Here is a 17478-nt window from a genome sequence, read left to right as displayed (position 1 = left end):
CTATGGAAATGCACTTGAGAATATTCCTCAGTAATTGGATTTCAGCTGTTGTTTCAGTGTATATGCCCCCAGGCTGTGAAGGTAAAAAGGACTCCACTGAAATGCTTTGAAATGTTCTCTGGCACCTACAAAATGTGTTTACTATTAAAAAGTGAAACCTGCAAGTCAGAACGCTGCTAAGTGCAGCTTAAAAACAAAATTGCACCCCTGCAGCACAGCTCAGGGTGATGGAGCATCTGGTTTAGCCAGACAGCCCCAACCCAGAAACATTCCGGTGACTGGAGTGGAGAAGTCCCGCTGCTGTCTCCTGCCAATATGTGGGCATGCCCACATTGTGCGATGGGATGGAGAGCAGGAGCCCTCTGGTTTGTGCTGGGGAGTCTGTGTGGCTGGGTTGGGTTGGGAAGCAGTGTTTGCAGGATTCATTCTAGGTGTGCTACTGCTCAGCTGCACCAGTCCTACCTCTGGACCCAAAGTTGCTCCTTACATGTTTGAAACACTTAAAGTATCAACCTTGATTCTGAAACCACAGAAAATAAGGAAGAGTACGTAACTCTCTCTCTCTTTATATATATATATATATATATAAAAGAGAGAGTTACATATAAATATATAAATATATATATTTATATATATAAAGTTACATATAAATATATATATATTTATATATATAAAAAATTAAAAATGTTGGTCCCAGTTGTCTCATTACAGGCCATCAGTGGCTGCATGCTGTGGTCATACGCTCACACCAGGTATTGCTCAGTTTGTTTAACTGGACACTTGTACCGAGGTGAAAAAGGATTATTGTGCCCCAAGAGGTGTATGTACAGTCAGAAACCTAATAGCAGTTTTATTATGTTGCGTGCTGAAAGGCTGCTGATGTTGATAACAGGAGGGCATCTCTGGGGAGCTTCCTGTAGGCATCTCCTCCAACTTGTTTTGCATGACAGCAGAAACATCTTCTGTAGGATTATAGATTAATAATAATAATAATAAAGCTCCCCTAAAATGTGAGAAGTGGGTAGAAAAGCTTTATGTACGTCACACCTGTTGAGAAGCAGGGAAACATTAATTTTTCTCTATTAAAATGAGACTTGGGCTACTTCCTGAGCTGAAGCGTACCTGCCTGTGATCAACCGTAACTGGAAGTGACTGAAAATCACTGGCTTTCCCCCCACATTTCCCTTTTGGCTGGAGATACTAGCCAGCTGTTGAAGTCTGCGTGGCTCGATCTGGGTGTTTTGGCTCTCCTTGCCCTTTGCAAGGAGCCGAAAGCCAAGAAGGGCCAGGCAACTGCCCTGGTTTGCTTCGAGGCAGCTATGCAGAAGGAAATAAATCTGCTCCACCGACTGAGGCAACTAGTTCTGTGGGTTTATAAATGCTCCAATTGAGTGTTTTGACACGGCAGTCAGATATAGTTAATCTTTCCCTTGACCTCCCGATACCGGCGCGCAGGCTGAAACCGCTAGTTAAGCACGTCCGTCTCCTGTTGTACCATTCGCGCTCCAGCGCACCGCCTAATCAAGTGTAATATATCTCTGGGTAAAACACACACAGTGCTTTTCACAGCTATTTAAACAAAAAACAGACTTCTGTGCATTAGTTGCATACACGAGCCACGCAGGATCTCTGTGCCAGCGGTTCAGAAAGGAGTTTGGATGGGCTGGGTGTGAGAAAGGCATGGGAAAACCTGCCTATGCCTGCCCAGATGTGAAAATCCCCCCTTGCTGTCATCCCAAGGGATGTGTGTGCTGGTGGGTGCAGGGTTTGGTACCTCTAGTCCTGTGCTGTGGTGTGGGGCAGGTGGGGTTGGCTCTGGGTGAGGCCAGGAGGGCTTTGTGCAGGGGCTGCTCAGACCGCCTTGGCTCGTGTCCGGTGGCAATAAGCCTTTCCCACAGGACAGGGTAGCTCAGGAGGCAGTCATATTGGGGCAGGGTAATAAGCTGGAAGGATTAGAGACGTAGTATTTATTTGAATTGCTGGGCTTTTCTGTCTGACAGCACAGTTGGATGTGTAAAATATGCTGTCTGCAGAGATCTGGGGAGGGCTCTGATATTTCCATGAGATCTCTCTCTGCAAACCTAGTGAGGTCTATTTACTTTTGTTACTTTTCTTCCAGGCAAAGCTGGGATGAGTCTGGGTATATTTTGACAAGGGATATATTAAGGGTTGTTCTATTTTTAAAAGCATATAACCAGGCCATGTCAGAGGGTGCCTGTTAACAGTGACTGCTGAGGTGAGGCTCACGATCCATGGCAGCGTGGAGCTGGGGAGCTGCTGAGCTGCGGGAAGGTGATGGGCAGGATGCTGAAGGCATTTTGTCTTGGTCTGGTGTGGGTGGCTTGGACATAGCACATGATTTTGGAAGGTGAGACCTCACTAGTAGTCCATGAGCCTTCACAAGACAACACAGGGTGGCATGTAAGACAACCAGGAAAGAGATAAATCATGTAGGAGAACGAACAAAGAACTAGGAGGAGAAAAAATAGTATTAATTCAAATACTGGAAAGATTTGCAAATGACACGATCATGCCAACAGTGCACAAGATAGTCTGTGACTTCTAAAAGAAGATGCTGAAGTGATTTTTTTTAAATGTTGAGGAGCAGAGAGGATGATCTCCTGATACCCCATCAAGCTTTTTTTTTGTCCTATGATATTTTGCTACTTTTCCCCTGAAGGATTCCAGATGGTTTCCCCTGTATTTTTCTAGCCTCCTGTTTGATCTCCCTAGGACATCAGTGGGGGTTCATTGATGTGTCTCTGCTGAAATTTGACAAAGCTTCTGTTTTGGAACTCTTTTATAGAGCAGCTCATCCTGTTAAATATTGAGAAACCACTCTGCACAAGATAAGATACATCCTCACCCACAAAAGTCTCGAGCGCTTAAGTATGATGTCTCCCCCAGGCAGTACAACACATAAGTCCCATACAAAGGTCTGTGAGAAATAAGACACTTAAATCCCTTTTGAAGCCTTGCCCTCACAAGCCCATCTGCAGCGCCTGTTAGTGACCTGTGCACCTCCAACCTGTCCTGGCCAAGCGGAGCTGAGCTCTCCCTTGAGAGGCAGAGGTGAGGCTCGCTGTGCTCCCATTCACAGAGCTCTTTGAAGGTGAGCATTTGCGTGTACCTGCAGCAGCAGCAGCCTATCTTGTGTGCCCCTATTAGCATTCAGGGCATGCTCGACTAGCAGCTCTGTGGCGGTGTGTTAACCGTGCTGATAAATCTTGTGTAAAAACAACACTCCACCGCGCCGTTAGAGCTCCTTCCACCTGGGAACATCAGAGCACGACACAAACGTGACTTGATCCTCACAGCAGCCGGGCTGTTTTCATGCCTGGTGCAGGTGGGGCCGCTTTGCTCCCCAGGATTTAGCTCCTGGGGTGCCTTGGCAAGGCGCAGTCTGCACCACGGTGATGCCCTGGCCCTTTATCAATATGTCTATCAATAGGGGATAATCGCTTTGTGCTTGGGCTCCCTTCTGCCTCCAGGGCAGCTGCTGGGGCTGTGTGGTGCCCAGGGAAGGGAGGGCTGGGTGCTGATTCCAGCAAGCAAAGCTGGACGTTAGCAGCTGGAGAAAAAGATACAATAGTGCATTTAAGCCTGTCTCCCATGCTATGAAAGGTAATTGGATGCCATTACAAAATCAAATAGCTGTGTATACAAAAGCAGTCGTGCCCGTGCTGGAGCCGGGTGCAGGCATTGTGCTGAATGCTACAGGATTGTATCGTGTGTGTGCCTTTAAAGGCTGCAGTCCCTCTTAAATGTATTTACCTCCCTTAGACTTTGAATCCAAAGCATCCTCAAAGTGGCAGGTACCTGTTATTAAACCTTTTTTCTCGTGTCTTGCAATAAGTAACTTCTGTTAGAGGGTGGCGGATGCAGATGGAAAACTTCTGTCAAGGAAAGCAGTCACCAAATCACCAAATAATTTAGGTTGTAAGGGACCTCTGAAGGTCATGGAGTCCAACCTCCTGCTCAAAGCAGGGCTGACCTCCAAGCCAGACCAGATTGTGATTTAAATGTGACGACACTCACTTATACAGCGATAACCGTATATAATGCTTGAGTGTGTTGGTGCGTTATTTGGTCGGGCTCTTCTGGGTAAAGGGATGGCTGGAGAAAATGGACTGGGATTTCTGAATTAGTATCTGGATAGTGACCTGGGGATATGTTATCCTGGCCCCCTTGCACCTCTCTGCTCAGTGAGGTGCCGGCTGAGCAGGGCCTGGGGGCTCATTCTGGGTGCAGAAGGGCTGTGGGGTCTGGTGGCAGCTCTGGCGCTGTCACTTGTGTGTCACTTGACAATTAGAGCGAACGCAAGCAGTGCTGCAAGGAACACAATAATTAGGTTTGACAATAGCAGTGAGAAACAACTTGAGTAATCTGTTTGGGGAGGGAAAATATTATTTCCATTGTTTGCTTCTTGGCTTTCACTTTAAAATTAGGCATGGGTTTCCAGCTCTCGTGTGGGAGTAGACATGCTTCTTGTATCTAATAATGGCTTTAATAAGGGAGTATTTTAGGTGCTGCTGCTGCAGAACTTGTCACTCGGTATGAACTGGGGAAAAGTTGCTGCATTTTTTTAATAATTGGAGAATCTTCTGCAAAGTTTTACCCCAGTCTGGGAGTTTGGGTGGATCTGGGTAGAGAGGGTGCATGAGCAAGTTCATCAGAAGGGGCTGGCTGCTCTTCCTGCTGAGACGAGGCATTAGGGTGCTGCCAGTATGTCCAGCTGAGGGGCTTGCCTTGCTCTTGCTGCATTTTGGGAGGGTAGAAGGGGACATGCCAAGAGGATGTGTTAGCCCAGTGCAGCCCTGTGAGGGAGTGCAGCCAGCAACAGCATCAGATGGGAGCAGGGACAACCCGACAACTGCCCCAGAGCCTCTGCTTTGGTCCCTAAATAAGGTGGACTAAAGCAATGTCCCAGTTCCGGCAGGAAGTGCATTGTCCTGGCTTTTCAAGCTCACTCTGATAAGGTCCATCCAAAGTGTGCCATGGTACCAGAGGAAAATAAATTTCCTGTAAGAGCTTTTAGGTGCTCATTATAAGCGGCTGGAGTGAAATGGGCACTCACAGGGCTCCCAGGAAATGTTTTCTCCCTGCCCATTGCTCAGAGCTCTCCTGCAGTGGAGCTCAGTGCCGGTTTTGAGATCGCTCCTTCACCTCCTGGCTTGGGCAGAACCGGCCACGGCTGAGACTGATGCAGCAGCTCCTGGTTCCTGCAGAAAGCTGTGAGTTTGCCATTGTTCTTCAATGCCAGTGGCTATTCCGGGACCATTTTGCGTTCAGTGGCCACGAAAATGCATTGCCAACTTCTGATGCTTCTGGCAAGGGGGGCATATCTGCCTCTGCTCTGTCATCACCCATGGCTCCCCAGGTCTGCTGTTTTGAGCTTTAGTTCTCATACAGCCATAAAACCCCAAACAGCCCCAGGATAAAATACACTTAGAACCTAAAAAACCCTCATAATTTACTCCTTTTATCAAGGGCCACACTATAATGCACAAGCTTTGTTGCATTGAGCTTCACTGTATAAATCTACTAGTATGTCTTACAGCTCGTTTCCTTTAACACTGAATATTAGCATTTATTATTTATATAATGCAAACAGTATGCTTAGTCTAGTCTAATTGTCTTAGTTACTGATGATATAAAACCATGATCATTATTTTCCTGGCTTCTTAAAGCCAGAAGATGGGATGTTCCACTTCTCAGCAGCTGACCCATGTGAGCTCGTACATCCCGTATCCAGCAATTGAACCCCTCGGGTGGCCCCAGGAGCAGCACTTTTGCTGCAACCTGGTTAATCCAAGAGCAGTGATCATCTTCTCTGTGTAATCCAGCCTCTACTTGTGGAATACTGTAATGCTGACTGTATTTTGGCAGTACTTGTGAAGGGTGGGAGATTGGGTTGATGGTCTTCTGGATAACTGCACATGGGTCACCATGGCTGTATGAATAGACACCGATGTCGCTGTTGGAGCACTTACATGCATTGCTTGGGCATGAAGGATTAACAAATGATGGATTAGGCAAATTAATCTATGTTATGTCAGGACATTACACAAGGTTCAATTTAGGTTGATAGATTTATTATTTATTATTTATTATTTGCTGTTTTGTGTCAGTAAGTGGCTCTTCCTAATGTTGTGATGTATTATAGCAGCCCATGGTTGAGCTGCTCTATGTAAGGGTCATCGTTTCTGTAATTAACCCCATTTTTCATGGTCTTTTAATACCAATACATTAATTTGTGTTGTTCTGGAATGTGACAAAGCAATGCATTTCCTTAGGTTAGGTTTTCTTAAGCTAAAGAGCTCCAAAAGGTAAGACAATGACCACAGGCTTTCAGGGTACAAACATAGATGGTTTTCCAGCAGGCTGCCTATAGCTGAGTTTCTCTGACCCAAGAATGTTTTCAGGTAACAACAGAAAACCTAAAATCTTAAATCTGACCTAAAACCTAAAATCTGACAAACCTAAAACCTTAAATCTGACACTGCCTGCAGTGTCAGATTTAAAAAGAGACACGAAGCATGGGACTTTGCAGTGATACGGCGACATAAAGCCTTCGGTGAGAGGTGGGCAGCTGCATCGCAGGCGCTACTGGATTTTCTTTGTATGCTCCATGTCGTACCATTGCAAACAGATCTTTGTGGCAGAGAAAATCCAGGTCTTGTAGATTGCAGGGATGGCCCTGAGGATACCCAACAGCTAATCTTCGGAGTGTTTTTTACAGTGTGTAATCCCATTTCCCATCCTCTGAGCTATCTGACTTGATTATCCCATCGCTCTAGCTGAGCGGGGTTTTGGGTATATTCATGGGGACTGGGGTTTCTCCATGGGACCACCTCCTTGCATGCTGCCCACAGCTTTGCAGACTGCAGCTCCCATCTGGTAGCTTTGCACAAGTTGGCTTTTGGGTGTAAGATCACCGAGCTGTCCAAGCTGGGAGCTACCCCATTGCACAGCTGCTGTTGGCCCTACTCCCAAATAATGCAAATAAGCAAGAAAACTCTTTCTTTCCCCATCTTGGTGCAGGCATTGCAGCCAGCTTTTTCTGCAGCCAGCTTTTTTCTGGCTGTGTTGCTGCTCACTGCCTGCGAGGACAGGGGTGGCAGGGTCCTGGCTGGTCACGTGCAGGCAGCTGCAGGTTTCACTCCCAATTTCCCCATTTTTATGGCTTAAATCAGAGCCCTAAGGCTGGCAGAGCGCCCTACTTAATGACACCACAGGATAATCATTTACAGCAGAATGCAAAGGAAAAGAAGCATGTTTTTAATCTTTACAAATGTATCTAGATAAGGCAGGAGACAGGCTTATCTTTTGCATTACAAGAAAAGGGTGAAAAAAGCCTACACCAAGGAACACTGCCGTATCGTCCTTGGCCTTTTCTGCAGCCGTTGTCTTTCTCTCTGTATCTCACACTGCTGAATTAATGTGATATGAACTCTGAATGCTTAAGTGATCTATTCATTTTAATTAGCTTCCTAATAGCTTCTGGACAGCGATCGAACGCAGCGCTGGGGACGGGGCTGTTTACTTCCCAAAGTGGAGGGCAGCAGTGAGATGCCTGCTGGCTGAATTCCCCAGCTCAGTGCATGGCACTGGTCTTGAAGCGAGGGTGGTCCATGAGGGAGGCTGCTGGGGCTCCTCACTGCTGCTCAGCCACATCGTGCCATGGCCTCTGGGCCTCCATCAGGAGGTGTTTGGACCGCAGGCTCAGCAGCAGAGGCTGGGACGCGGGGGTGAGGGAAGCAGCGCCGCTCCTTGCTCCTCACTGCACCTGTGTGAGGCCGTGAACAGAGAGAAGTCGAGGAGCTCTCGAGCAGCCGGGGCCGGGGGCAGAGGAATTCGCACCGCTTCCCGAAGCTGTGAAAGATGTGGGAGATGAATCACTTCTGCGGCAACCTTCGTGGCTGCCAGACTCCCCGAGATGTTCAGCTCCGCTGTGCGCAGTGCGTACTTGAGGAAAAGAGAAGGGATGTTCTCTGAGTCAGGGGAGAGTCTGACGCACAGAGACATTTTCAGGGGAATAATTTACATATGCATTCCCTTTCTAAAAATACCAGTCACAGTATTGCCTCTATTTTTGAGTACAAGGCTCTCGAGGCTGGTAGGTGGAAAGAAGTGTGAATCTTCACTCGCATGGATCCAAATACCAAAGGTCCAGTGGGGCTGCAGCGTGGGACACCTCGTGCTCTGCTCAGGGGCAGAGCTGGGAGATGGCTAAGATCCAGGTCAGGGGGAAAAGGAGCCTGACAGTGTCCCAAGATGTCACCAGTACACGGTCTCATGAGTGTAGTCTGTTGGGCAGGGGTGGAAGTCAGCCTTTGCCTGTTCCTCTCTGGAGAAGGCAGTGAGCCCCGATGGGAGGGACACAGAAACACGAAGATGTGCTTTGTTTCCTAGTGTGACAGCTCAGGAAACTGGTGAGAAATGATGCCTGATGCACCACAGAGATTTCCCTGGAGGTCACTGAGTACATGTGGTGGGCTGAGGGGCCTTCCCCATCACAGATGCCTACGCATCAGTCTGTCCCTGCAGCTGCTAATGCTGGAGCCCTGCAGCCCCATCTGTGCCTGGGTCAGAGCATGCCCCATCTTTTCTTCATCTGAAGTGGTCTTTTCTTGTGCCCTTTTTGTCACAAGAGTGTCTGGGTACCCCAAGCACAGCATGGACCCAGTCTGAAGGGCCAGGGCTGTCCCTGGTGTCCATCCCTAGTGTCCTTCCTGGGGGAGAGCCAGGGCTGCAGGATAACATCACCTCCTCCCGGGATGCTTAAGGCAGAACCTCTGTCTTCATAATAAATTAAGTAGCTCAATGGAAACACACATTTATCTTGAACTTCTGTCATGTAACATCCTACAGAAACAAAGCAGTCGTGCTTTGATGTAACTCCAGCAGTTTTCTGCTGGGAAACCATCCCTGAGAGACCTTCCCAGGTCTCCCACGTGGGATTTACCTTAACCTCTGGGGGAGAAGAAAAGGTACAAGCTCACCATTAATGAATGTAAGCTGGAAATAAAACAGGTATTGCTATGACCAGAGGGGTGGGTTATGAAGCAGCTGCATGGTAACATTGTGGCTGAGCATGTGTGGAGCCTGTGGGGTTTTATGATGGAGGCTGATAAATTTATGGGGGGGATTATACCTGCTGTTGGCAGGGACTGGGCTCTGCAGACCCACAGGTCCCTTCCCTGTCTGCATCCCAGCAGGATTTAGCAGACCCGTGCTGGTACACAAAGTCTTTGCAGTGAAGGTGTGACAAAGAGCAGTTTTTGCTCAGGGTTGCAGTGGCTGGTCTGAAATTGGGCAGATGTTGTAGGAGCCTGAGTAATGCAGAGAGAGCAGAAGATGCAGGGCCTTGCTGACAACAGGGGAAATGGCTGAAACACAGGAAAAAGCTTTTTTCTCTTTCTCTGTTGCTTTTGTTAGTATACTCAGGAAGTCCCATTAACACCCACTCACTCCAGGAACATGCGTTTTGTACCTTAATGTGTCTTCTATGAAAAGATGTTACTGAGGAAACAGTCTGGTGCTTCCTTGAAATGGTGTGGCAGAAAAACACCGCCCTGAACACGCAAACAAGCTCGCAGAGCAGGGCTGAGATTGATCGGTAGCACTCTTCTCCCCCACTGCATCTGCTTGGAAGTGTCTTGGGAAGCAGTGAAAAATGCCAGCCCCCTGCTGTCCCAGGCAGTATTTTGGAACCAGCTGTGTTATGCTCAGGTGCTGACCACGAGCAGGACGATCCCAACCAAGCCACGGTCCTTTGGAGGAATGAGTATGGCTGGGGAGTGTTCTGCAGCCTGTGGATGAGGACAGGAGGGAGGATATCAGTGAGCGCTGACCAAGCCAGCGGCAGAGAGGATGAGGGGTAATAGATGGCACCCTGAATGTAATAAAAATGGTAGGCAACCTGCCTACTCATTCATATCCAGTATTTTTCTAAGTGTTGCTGTTTTTCTGCATCCTGTTAAGCTTTTTGATTTGTTTCCATCTGTTCAGTATAGATCACTTCTGCAGTTTACTTAAAACACAAATACCCTTTATGAATCTCTACAGATGGTTTTCAAAGACTTATAGAAAGACAACGATAAGATCAAGAAAATCTTGAGTGTTCGCCTCGGGGGAAAAAAATGGGACAGTCGCTTTGCCTTGCAGCTGCAAGCCACGTCAAATCAGACACTTTGATATGTTTCATTTTCCGTCTGAAGTCTACATCTGAAAGGCAGCCTGGCTTATTTCAGTCAATGTGCAATTTTTGTTAGTTGGGGCTCTTTCTCAGCTTCTAAAAAAGATGCTCATTTGCATCCCAGAACAAAGGCAGCACTTTCCCCCCCTTAATTTGGCGTGCCTTCGCCAAGAACTAATCATGCTGCAGAGTGTGGGGTGCATGTGTGGTGTTCGAGCTGTTCCCCTATGGCCCAGCACTTATGGGGTCTGTCCCCTCTGTGGCTGATGTGTGCTGAGCTGTCCCTGCCTCTGGGCCGTGCCCTGTTTGTGTATTTAATCCCACAGTCACTTCCCAGAGACTCCTATTGAAGCAGGGTAACTGCTGCATTGCTGCTGCTCTTCATCTGCTCCAGGGTCCTTGGAGGTGAAGTGGGGCTCACACTTCTGGTCTTGTGTTTTTGGCCTTGTTGGGTATGTCCCAAAGCCACTTGACATCGAAGGGAGTCTTCCCCGGGGCTGTAAGGGACACAGACATCAGCTTCTGAAGATTTCCTTCAGACAGAATCAAAATATTTGCAGAAACTCGAGTGTTTGCACTGCAGATAGGGAACGGGCGAAAAAGGGAGCGCATCCACCTTAAAAGTACAGCATGTACCTTATTACTAAGAGCTGATTGAAAAAAAACCTGTAGGAGTCATGCACGTTAGCACTGGACTTTATGTGCAAAGACAAGGTGTGTATTGTTTGCCCAATTAAAAAGATAAAACCTGTAGACCGCAGTCAGCGAAATGAGCTGTGAAATGAGTGATGACTCGCAGAACAGGCAGGTGCATGCACAAAAGCATATGCAAACTGCTCTACTTATCTACAGACAGGTTTATTGCCTGGTCATCAATTTACACCGAGGTTGCTTCAGAAATTTGTGGCCTGCCTTTGTGCTGTGCTCTCAGATAAGCTGTAAAAGTAGCAGCATTGCCCGGGCCGTTGCTTTTTTGGGGTGGGAATGGTTTTCAAAACGGGAAGGAGGTGAGAGAGGTTTGGGAAGGTGGGGATGAAATTCCCTGGATGCGGGGCTGTGAGCCCCAGGAGAGCGCGTGTGGTGTGAGCAAGAGTCGTTGAGAACTAAAATACTGACTTTAAACCGTGGTATGATAGAAATTCCAGCAAGTTCTATAAATAAGGACACATATGCAGTGCTGCTTGGTGCGACGCTAAAACCGTTTCATGGGGAAGTCAGCAGATAAGAATGTTGCTCACCATCTCACACGCTGAATGCACAATCGGTGTGGGCTTCCTCTTTCCAGCCTTCTTTATAGGTCAAAGACTGTACGCTTCCTACAAGAGTTTTACGACCATATAAACCAAGCTTTTACAGATGCACATGTTTGGCTTAGGGATTTAGGATTTGCCTCAAACAGATAATTTCCCAGTTTGCATTTACAGAAATTTGTGTTTCTAGAGCTTAATGCATCTCATGGGCTTGTCTATAAGACTTTCACAAAAGACATGTTTTGGTACATTATGGACTTTTTATACCTAAAAATGATAGCCATATTAGATTATTTTGCATCTAAGTAGTGAGTCTGTGAACCAAGTAACTGTTGGAAAATTTCAAGCTGCTTGAATTGGGCATGTAATCCACTATAAATAACCTAATCTGCCGAAACTTCTCAAGAAGTAACTCTGATTTGGTCATTAGCCACTAAATGCGCTGCTCCTGATCTCAAGTAACAGACACATGCTTTCAAGCGAGAGGCTCAGGAAATCCGAAGTCCATAAAGCAAACACATCTGGTGGCTCTGCTCGCAATGGATTTCACACTGCAGCCCCGTGCTCTGACACTTGTCTCCAAAGAACATTCATTTCAAAAGCAAGGGTGAGAGCGTGGCTGGAACAAATCGGTTATCAAATTAGTCTGATTACAGATATATATATATATATTTTGTGGCTCCTATTCTGTGAAATTTCCTTTTCTCAGTCTTCAGAGTGTCTCAGCTTAAAGCTTCAGATCTAACCACTGCCAAACTTCCAGATTTTTTCAGTTTTGTCCCATCTCAACTTAAAGGAAATGTGACTGCATCCCAAAGAGACCCTCACCTAACACGAGGCAGGAAAGGAAGATGCTTGGAGTCACTGTTCTTCTGAAACAGGGAAAGGAAAAAGACTGCAAAGAAAGGGATAATCTGCCAGGTTGAAATTTCAGGGTTTTGTCTTTTGGCTTGCTGAACAAAGTTTTACTGCAGGACCAAGGTATTTTTCAACTGGTGTAGCTCAAGCAGGATTTTTTTTAGTAGATGTAAATGTGTATGCATGCATGTGTGCGTAATGCAACAGAGGTCCCTAGAGACTGATGTCGTACAAAGAGGGAAATATAAGCCACTCGTTATCAAGCTAGTACAAGGAAGAGTATTTAGTTGCTGTGTGTTGGGAAAAAAAAAAAAAAGCAAAAAAAAAAAAAGCATTGCTGTTGCCTTGTAAAGGAGCTTGTAACATTTTCCTGCCTGGCCTGAGCTGCCACATGCAATGAGCATCATCCCTGCAAGCAGGGGGACAGTTCCCCAGCCCCCAGCCCTTCTCTGCCCTCTGGAGAGCAGAAGACAAGGGGGACTGGCAGCAATACGGCTCTGAGGTGTCATCAGATCCCTGAAATGTTTGAGCTTGGAGCTCTCACTGACGTAATACACACCTGTAGGTACGTTAATGGCATCGACCTTGCACTTTAAGGGCTTGTAATTGCTAATTATTATATAAGTATTGTTTTATCCATAGTCAAAAGAGCTTCTGTTTCTGACAGGTGAAAACTGCCATTAAAATTAAGAAACCTGAAGCCCCCTACTTTGTTCTTGACTTTGCACGTACTTGTCTGCAGCAATATGCTGTGCTATATTCTTGGAGAAGTTATGTGCCATTGCTATAGCTCATTCCTAGCCACTACAGGTTTTTGATGAAGCTGAGTAATGACCCCAGCTGCAAAATACCGTATGGTATTCATAACATGGGGATGTGGTTCTCGTAATGAATTCAATTAAGCTGTGTGTTAAAATGCACAAGGCGCAGTACCGTGTCCCCCACCGGTCGCAGTGTTTCCAGCAGCTGTATGCCATTGTTGCCATGCCCTTCACTGCCGAGGGTCACGTCACCGTGTCTTTGGTTGTCTCCATCTGTTACCTACTGGTGGTTAAGGTGCTGTGGTAAGTTTTGGCTGCAGTAAGCTACGTGATAGCAAAATGTTCATGTGGGGCGCACAGTGTGAGCTGAAAATTTTCATTTTGCCTTTCTGTTCCTTACCTTTTCTATAAAGAATGGAACTCTGCAGTCATCAGCTCCTCCCTCCATGTGCAAGAACGCAGTTTTTTAAATCTATCCTTAGCTTTTAGGACCTCTGGGGAGTCCTCACAGCAGTGTTTGAAGCAAATCCCTCATGCATAAAGTAATCATTTTTTTCCACTCACTTTTCAGAACCCCCTGGCAGCTCCCTGCTGGGCAGGGATGCTCTGCCTCTGGAGGGGCCGTGAGCACACTGACAGCACAGCTGTGTGGGGAGCACCTTCCTATCCCTTGTGGATGGAGGAAGGCACTTCTTCACCTGGGGAAGGGCAACAACCAGGTGGTGCTGGGGAATAAAATGGAGTCTTGCTGCTGTAGAGAGATCAGATCAGAAATTTGCCTTCAGTGAATGTGAAATTCACCAACAAAAATAGTCCCTGGGATATAAGTTCATTGTGTCTGCAAGAGGGGGGAATGTATGGCATGCGTATTTATTTCTAAGAAAGTAATAAAGTACCTTTGAAAGGAATGTTTTAAGATCTTCCAACAATCCACCAGCTGTTTGCAATTTTGTTCACCTACTAGAAGTGAAATGAGGGTTGCATAGCATGCTGCTGCAAGGAATTAGCTCCTTCAGACGTCCTTCTCAATCTTGACACCATCTTATTCAACACCTGTCTTCTGCTGAGAAGTCCTTAACTGAGGAATCATCTCTCCATCTGGGCCCTGTCTGTCCCTAAGCAGCCCAGCAGCCTTTTGCAGTGCCAGCAGCCCTGCCTCCTGCTTCTCCCCACCCGCGGAAGCTCCTCGTCCCTTGGCTTTGCTATAGGTACCTAGGCGATCCATTGCAGGTCACCAGCTGTCTCTTGGAAATATTTTGGTGGCAAAGCTTGCCGATTTCAAAGATTTAACATCATTTTGCCCCCAGCACTTTCCGTTACCACTCCTCGGTGCTGTGAGCTCTGCTCAAGCCCTCTGTCCTAGCAACCCCCAGTGGGTCAGGCAGCTCGCAGACCTCGCCCTGGCTGCGCGAAGCAAGGCTGTGCCTGCTGGCACAGGGGTGACCCTGCCATGGCAGTTTTTCTGGTCGCTGATGTAATGGTGCCCGGGTTGCGTAAGAGGCGTTATTCACAAGAAATGGTCTCTGGCATGCTTATGAAACAGGAGCAGTGTGTTGTTGTGCTCTTCTTTCTTTTTTTTTTTTCTTCCCCAGAAGCTCTTAAGGTGGCTGGACTTGCCAAACCCCTCGTTACAAACAAAATCCCAGCCCCGTGTGTGATTGTCTGGCCTTGCTGTAGGATGTCCTGCAGTGGGCACATGGCAGCAGGGCTGCAGCTGCCCTTCGCCCACAGCACCAGCACCCAGCCTGCTGTCTCCTCCCTGCCAGTGCTGCTCCTACTTCAGAGGGAGGGGGAGGAGGTTATTTGTTTAAAAGTAATGCTTGTGTGCATCTACTGGAAACAGTAAGAGTGAAGAACAGAAGTCTGATTCCAGGCTGCTCTGCTATCTGCTTTTTTTGCCCAAGAAAAAGCTGAGATATGGGCAGGCCCAGGGAGGACTTTTTTCCTGAGTGATTTAGGCTGGTGTTGCTGTGTGCATCCCTTGGGAATCTGCCTTTGGTTCTGAGCACAGTGTGTCCTTGGGGAACCTGTCTTTGCTTTGGAGCACAACTTCTTCCATGTGGTGCTGAGGCACAGCTTTTTAAAGTTTGTTCACAAGCTAGCAGCATCCTAGGGACTGGGTGCCTTCAGCTGGCTGCAGTGCAGCAAGGAGCACGGTGAGCAGTGCTCACTCCCAGCATTGGAGGGAAGTGGGGAAGAGCCAGGGCTGGTGTCTGGCATGGGTGCTGCAGAAGAGCAAGCCCCAGGGCAGTCCCTGGGGAAGGTGCTGGCAGGAGCTCACGCAGCAGCAGTGAGCCCAGGCTGGAAGAGAAGCGAGGCATGGCGTGTGCACCTGGTGCTGCGCTCCTGGAAGGCGCCTTGCTCCCCTGCATGGAGCCGTGCACGTACCTGGGAAGCGTGGTGCTTGCTGAGAAGTGGGGTGTAGGAATCGCTACCTGCCCCACTTATTGAGAGAGGTGTTTTGATAGAAACTTCCAGGCAAACTGAAAAAAGTCGGTGGTGAATGTCATGCTTGCTCAGGACCTTCAAAGTGCTGCAGCCAGCTGGTGCTCCACTGGTACTGGGTGGTGCTGCAGGTGGCAGCCCTGGGTCCTGGGCCAGGTCTGGGTGAGCCTGGGCCAACTGCTGTGTTTTCAGTGCACCAGGCCTCTGCCGCAGCTCTCCTGCACACACATTTCGGGGTTTCCATCCTAAGTCTTTTCTGTCTGTATGTGAATAAGCAAGGTGAAAACAGTCTAACATGAGCATTTCTCAATTCACCAAATGCATTTCTTTTTCCCCAGTCTGAATCATAGAGGAAAAAAACTGTCAGAGCCTCAGCTAAGAAGGATGTAAAACTGGTATTATACCTCGTAAAACAAGTGGTGCAAAAGAGAGCTGTGTATAATGCTGAGTGGGCAACTCTGCAGCTAAAGTGCAATAGATTATTTGGAGCTTGAGCGTTGAGGACCATCAGTCATGTGGTTTCCAAGAAGCTGAAGATTTACACTGAGAAATGATTTGCAGAGAAAAACTCTGTGACTGCATCAGGAAAAAAGGCGCATTTGAACAGAGGCCTGTTAACTGGCATGGCCTGGGCAACGTGCTTCTAAAATGTTTTTCTTTTTTTTCCCTAGATAAACAAATCTGCATGGTTTAGCTGAACTCCTTGTCCTGCCTCCAAAGTTAATTTGAGAATAATGAATGAGAAGTTGAAAACCAGGTTCTAAGTGGCTGTCTCATAGTTCTCCCAGAGGTCCACAGGCATTTAGCTAGCTACTATCTCTGGTTTCTCTTGCACAAATAGAGTTTTTCAGTACGACAGGAGCACAAGAAAGGCTTTTTCTCTAACAATTAATTTGCATGACAAGACGTGGCACAAAGGAATAAGCAACACAAGAATGGAGCTTCATTTGTCGCTTGTTTATTCTTGAACCACGCTCTGTGCACCTGACACATTTACTGGCTCGATTCTGTATCTAATGTGAGGAATTGGCACAGCCTTACTACTGTGGTTAATTTTAAATGCAACAAGATCATGCTACGGTACTTGACACAGCTCTAAGAGCAACATCATGACATTGTTGACACTGAATGTTTACTAATGGCATCTGCTGCCAAACTCAAATGTAAAATGAGTGGGATAACAACAGCAGCATTTAAAAAACTTCATTCAAGGGAGCACTTAAAATTTTATCAGGTCTAACTGGCATGGCAGACCCGCAGATGTGGAGAATATCCAGTTTCCCTTGCTTACTCACAAGTTTCAATGTGCAAGCCAAGCAGAGCTCCATCCCCTGAGGCAGGAAAACCCAGAGGTGCAGCATCAGAGCACACAGGCAAACATGCAAACATCTGTCCTGGCGGTGCTGCAGCACCTTGCTGGGCTAATTCATGAATTCAGATCCTGCCTGTCTCTTCTCAGCTAAACCTCAGATATTGGGCTACTCATGGTCTTAAAACTGTTGCATAGATATTTTATAATATATATACCTTTAGCTGTTCAGTCAATAAAATAAAATAGTATAAAATGAAAATCAGAGTTCTATAAATAAATATGGTCGAGTTAATCAGTAGCTAATGATCTGTTTGTGAGGATGTAAGCAGAAAAGAATTACTCTTTTCTGTGCTATTTCTGTGAACGCTTCTAAGTGTGGGTGCAGTTATATTGGCTTAAATCTTCTCCGCAAATACAGCTATAGTGTAAACATTTTATACAAATATAACTTCATTCACACTTTTGCTAACACAAGCTACTTTGCTAAAAAGCACTCCTGTTTAAATATTTATACAAAAAATTGGTAGGTTTTAAAACACATACTTAGTTCTGACACTGCAAGTCACTCATTTAATTCAGCAGAACTGGGTATGAGGACTCCTATTCCTGGAGGTGGTGAGAAAAGAATCGTAGAAAAGATTTGTTTGTACC

The sequence above is a fragment of the Aythya ferina genome (assembly GCF_964211825.1).
Source record: "Aythya ferina genome assembly, chromosome: 17".
NCBI lineage: Eukaryota > Metazoa > Chordata > Aves > Anseriformes > Anatidae > Aythya > Aythya ferina.
Note: the sequence above shows the minus strand (reverse complement) of the source record.